At 43.8% G+C, this 6,006-nt stretch overlaps 1 pseudogene; it reads left to right on the top strand.

Moving 5' to 3' along the window:
- The first annotated feature begins 462 nt into the window (after positions 1-462).
- On the top strand, positions 463-5,563 carry LOC125518976 (uncharacterized; annotated as a pseudogene).
- The last annotated feature ends 443 nt before the right edge of the window (positions 5,564-6,006 follow it).

Below are 6,006 nucleotides of genomic sequence, written 5' to 3'. Positions count from 1 at the left end.
CGTAACCCCTCTGCTGTTAAGACGGTGCAACAGTTTGAGCATGGACCAGCTGGAGATAATTGGATGCGGAACCGATATTCAAATCGCGCCCCACCTGCTGTGTTGAGCATATGTGGTGTGTACGCAGCCCGCGTAATTGCTAGCACCAGTAATTTTTTTGTTCAAACGTTGAATCGGTGGCATAATCATGGTGAGAATGCAATGGATTACCTGAATAGGAGATCCACGACGAGTGAGATGAAGGAGACCGATAATTTTTTCAGTGATGAGCGAACTCTGTGGAGGGATCAGGATTGGCTTTCCTTTGGAGAGCTCGCCTGTCGCCACCGATGCTAGATGGAGAGAGATCTGGAACTCATCTACGGACGACCCCACAAGTTAGTCAAATACTTGGAGGAACTATTTGAGAGCCCACATGTCAGTATGAGCTTGAAGTCCACCTACCACATTTTCACACCTCAGATGGAGGTACTCCTCGTAGGACTCATATAAGGCCGACCCCACAAGTTAGTGAGAGACTTAGAGGGATTAGTAACTGAGAGCCCACTTGTCAGTGTCATGGACGGTCAAGTGAAGCCGACCTACCACATCTCGTCACGCCCAAAAAACATGCCCATCTCTCATGCGTCGCAAAACTCACCCCACCTATCAGGTTATTCTTGTCTTGCACGCAAAAAACGAAGTAGCCTCTCTCTTTCTTTCTTTCTCTCTCTCTCTCCCTCTCTCTTTCTCCTTTCTCTCTCTCTGAGATTCAAAATCATTGAAGGGGATCGCCGACAAACTGCAGGGAAGTAGATCCCTCCACAATTTAGAAAGGTGTGACTTCCGAACAATCAGCGCATAAGATTCGGCAATCAAAGGTTAGTAAAAAATTTATCAACGCACCTTTTGCGTGGCGATTCCTGATACACGAGATTCAATTCGTTGATGAATTTGTTGTGGTCGGGATTCATAGAATAAAACTGTTTAGTTTTACACTATAGCTTTGATTTGAATTTGTTTTTTGTTTTGTATCCTCTCGTCCTTGTAATACGAGGTTGTTACTTTTGTTAGGTTTCATTGTTATCTTTGTGTTAAGTGTTGCACAAGAAAATTAGCATGAGAGGATCTCACTTTGGTTGAGGTTGTAGTTTAATGAAAAATTAATATATGTATATATTTATATTTGTTAATTACATAGAACTAAAAATATATCTCTGTTGATAACGACTTCGAAAAGTTTTAACACTGATACTGCAGGTTTATAACCTTTATATTTTTTACGTCTCCTTTTTGGGGCAGATGTTCAGGAGTGCGTCATCTGGTTAGGACAACAGGGATGGTCGGTCTTTGAACGACATTGGCAAGGATTATGGGAGGCAGGTAATAGTAAGGCAGTTGAACATTAGTGTTTGGTCTTTTATTCCTGGGACGTTTGCTGTCAAGGTGTCACCATTGAGAACACCAAATAGTAGATCATTAACAACAAGAAAAATGATTTATATATCCTGGATGAATGCTATAATATCTGTTTATCATGTGCATCTACTTTGCAGTTGAGTATCGAGAGGTGGAAGAAATTTTTTTTACTACAAAACGAGAAGAAGATCAAGGATGCAGATGCTGTCAAACACGCACATGCCATGCGGGCTGGAATAATTGGAGTCAAGAGTGAGATACAAGTTCTTGGCAAACGCCCCAACCAGGAGCATGGTGTGCAACAAACACCTGCCAAGAGGAGCATTCTAAGCAGAAGAGACTCCTCTAAGCAGATTGTCCAGGTAACGACGAAAAGTTTAAACGCTGGTTTTAACGTATGTGGAAGTTTTAGTTGCATGTGCTTCTAATTATTTTTTGGTTTGAAGACGCAGATGCCCACAAAGGCGCAGAGCGGGCGTTGTGACGGCGCAGCGTTTGTAGACGGTCATAATGAAGAGGTGTAGGGTAACAAAATTTCCTTTGATGCAAGCAGAAGGATCATTGGTAACAAAAGCATTGGTGTTCAAGGATTCGGCACGGTTTGCACAAGCAAGAAGAGCCTAACGACAAAATCAAACATAGGAGCAATAAGCTCTACCATACAGCAGAATTAGAAAGCAATATAGGTGACAACATATACGAACGTGCAACAACATTTAAAGCAAATTTATATTTTTTGTGAGTAATTTTTTCTTTGTTTTCGTCTGGTATATTTAAATTGCAGTATCTTCCACACGCAAGTGTACGAGGAAGGAAGCAAGTATCGCGGTAGTCCATGAATTGATGAAAACATAAGGCAAGGTCCTTTGAAAGCATCACCTGTGGTGTTCAACATGAGGGGTCCTTCCAAAGGATCTCTGATGGCATTCAAAATCGTCAGCGTAATCACCAATGCACGGAGGTTGTCGCCAAAATTTGATGGACAAGAGAGGCATGGGAAAACAAAGGTGACGTCGGAACTATGCTTTTTCAATTCAACACACAAACAGTTTTATGGGAGAACAGGGTAATATGGAAAACAGGAGGACGATCGTCTGTCTTGTACGGTTGTATGTGCACTTGTTATTTTATATAGGTTGTTGTTGTGCGTCTCCAGTTGTATGGTGTAAACAGAAGCACATCTGTGCCTCTTTGTGCAGATGTGTGTGTAGCATGGTCACATTCGTGATGTGAACAGTGCCTCTGGTGTACTGCTTATACTCGGTGAAGAGGCACGGGTCTGGTTTTGGTATACCAGATGAGCCCTGATGAGTCATATAAATCTTTTGTTTAGAAATTAAAATAATGCATATGTTGCTCTGGATATCTAATTCTGTTTCTTGCCATGTGTTCAGGATTTGGCGGAGGGGATAATAGATGAGGGGAAGAAATGTCATAGTTCTCCATCCATTTCGAAGGAAACGCAACGTTCACAGCAGCAAGTAGTGTACAACGCCAGTACAGATTGCATGGTAGAAGCAGCACAGTCCCTTGGTTGCTCGAGTGCTGGAGAAACAGGGAGCAGCATTGCACAATCCAACATTTGAGAGGCAGACTCATTTATGGATTTGGCCGTGGCATGCAGAAACGATTCTGCTGCGCGTGACAATCAACAGAGCAGCAGCTCCACTGTAAGTGGACCTGTGGCTGGTGATGAGACTGATGTCGTTAGAAGTGAATGCGATCAGACGAACAAAGACACGGTAGACAGAATCATCATGGCGCCACCGACCATTGTAGAGAAAGAAATGGATGACATGTTTAAAGATTTCATATACCCAACGATTTAGGAGGTCACCGAAGCGGTCGAACCAGAAGGTGGTATGGTATTCGGATCATTGGATGAGTGCTTTTTCTTTTTCTGCAGATATGCTAGAAAGGTTGGGTTTGCTGCCAAGCGATCAACGAGCAGAAGATCGACATATGATCAGCAGCTTGACAAGCAGGTTTTTCAGTGCACCAAGGAAGGGCAGAATAAAACAACTGAGAGACATGTTAAGGAGAGAAGGAGCAACTGCTTGATCCGGACAAGCTGCCAAGTCCAAATAACAGCGAAGAGGGATACAGATAGGAGGAAATGGTATATGAAGAACGTGCGTCTAGAGCACAACCACGAGCTTCACCCATCTGATTGGATGCTGAAGTTCATGAGATGCTATAAGAAGATGACACCTCAGGAGAAATTCTTTATACAAGTGATGCAGAAGGCGAGGTTAGAACCAAGGAAGGTTATGCAGATTTTTGCTGCCATGGGGAAATCGAGGCGAGAAATTATGTTCGACACGATTGACATAAGCAACATTGCATGCCGGGACAGGGCGGGAGAGCGCGTCACTGATATCGCAGACACCATGAAACTGTTTGCTGATATGCAGAGGCGGAGGCTGGGATTCCACCATGTGGAAGAGAAAGAGAACAATGTAGTGCGCAGCCTCTTCTGGACAGACTCCTTGTGTAAGATGAATTATGATCTATATGGAGATTTCGTGTCTTTTGACACCACATTCTCTACGAATATATATGGCTTGCCATTTGCACCAATTATAGGTGTCGACAACCACGGGTCGACCGTCCTATTTGGAGTAGGCCTTTTGAAGGATGAGAAAATAGGGTCATTCAAGTGGATCCTAAGCACGTTTGTCGAGGCAATGGGAGGTAAAGAGCCGAAATACATAATTACAGACCAGGACCAGGTGATGAAGACTGCAATAAAGGAAGCTCTTCCGAGGACGAGGCACAGGTTCTGCTGGTGGCATATTAGGAAGAACCCGAAGGAAAATAATGCAGCAGTGTTTGCGCAACACCCAGGGATGTCTGATGATATATTTTGAATCGTCAAAAACTCACTAGATCAAGACGAGTTTGAGCGTGCCTGGAAAGCAGCAATTTCTCTGCACAAGGCGAAAGGCAACAAACATCTGAACACGCTATGGGAACTCCGAAATTTTTGGGTGCCGGCCTACTTCAAGGACTGTTTCTATCCTTTCTCGTCAACAACCACTCGAAGTGAGAGCACGAATTTGATGTGGAAGAATTACGTCGACCACAAGGACACTATAAAAAGGTTTGTTGATGCGTATCACATGATTCAGCAAAATTGCCTCGCCACGCTTGACAAGAAAAGATACCGAACAGAAGAGAAGGCGCCATCACTAGAGACGGGTTTTCCGATTGAAAGACAAGCAAGTCAAGTATACACGAATGAAATTTTCAGGAAATTCCAGCTGGAGCTACGGAACCGGACTTACTTCAAGTGCTCTGATCTGGCAAAGGGAAGGCAGTATTGTAAAAAAAAGATTATTGATCTTGGAGATAAAGTGTGGAGACCTTATCCCGGTGAGGAATTTGACAGGTCTGAGTTCAGGGTAGATGTGGATGAGCAAAAAGAAATATACAGTTGCAGCTGCAAGAAAATGAGTAGGGATGGCATTCAGTGCTGCCATGTGCTTAAGGTGATGGACCAAACAGGCATGATCGATCAACTTCGAAAATCCTTTGTCATCCCCAGATGGACCAGGAATCTATCAGAGAGTGTGAAAGTTCTGTCTACAAGTCAAGGTGATAGCATGACCATACAAGACGATGAAACTATGAGATTCGGCCTTGCTTACGCTGAGTTGTCGGATATCTGTTCAAATGCATGCAGAAAAGTGAAGGCATACCGTGTGCTGCGTGAGTGTACGGTAGATAAGAAAATAAAAGTCATGGCGGCACTTGCCGAGGAACCAGACACAGGCATTCTTGTTGAAACTCTCAAGAACCCTCCCATGAGTGGCTCAAAGGGTACGAAAAAAGGAGATCGAATCAAACTGGTTCTGAGAAGAAAGGAAAATGCTACAAAGCCACAACCAAGTGCGGCCGTTGTCGAGAAAAGGGTCACAGCAAAACAAACTATCCGGATAACCCAGAAGTGCAGAAGAGGATGAGGATTGAAGAGGAAAAGAGGAAATCGCAGCAGGAGAAGAGGGCAAGGTCAATGAAATGGCCGACAACACCATCGAGGACATCAAACGACTCAGGACAATGCACTCCAAGCCCAGGAGGAAGACGTCAGACGCCAGCAATTCCAATGACCCCACTGAGAACAGGGAGCATTTTCCAAAGTCTTGCATCTACGCCAGAATAAAACATCACGCAAGCCAGGCACATAGAATGCGTGCAGGGAATCCTGGGACAAGGCACGGAATCTGCGCAGTCCATTTTCAGAAACGAAAGGTCTGAGTGGAGACTTTTTGGTACCGGGGAAAAGTATGAATAGAAAAATTAAAAGGTAATTGTAGCGACTAGACCTCAAACGGTCCAATCTGTGTGCTCCAGTGTCATCCTTGGATCAGTAATGCTGACACCACACAGTACTTGAAGGATTTATAACAGAGTAGCAATCACACACTTATTACATCGAGTGTCTCAAAAGAGAACTTATTACAATAAATATGGCTTAAGGCCATCTAATATCGATAACAGCGGAAGGCTTGGAAGATAAGTGAGTCCATCAACTCCAACGGCATCACTGAGTATAGAACCACGACCTAAAACTCCTTAATCGTCTTCTGAAAAGTCTGCAACATT

Source organism: Triticum urartu, chromosome 7A (assembly GCF_056163025.1).
Source record: "Triticum urartu cultivar PI428250 chromosome 7A, HENAU_Tu73, whole genome shotgun sequence".
In the NCBI taxonomy this organism is placed as follows: domain Eukaryota; kingdom Viridiplantae; phylum Streptophyta; class Magnoliopsida; order Poales; family Poaceae; genus Triticum; species Triticum urartu.
Note: the sequence above shows the minus strand (reverse complement) of the source record. Positions and strands in the feature narration are given on the sequence as shown.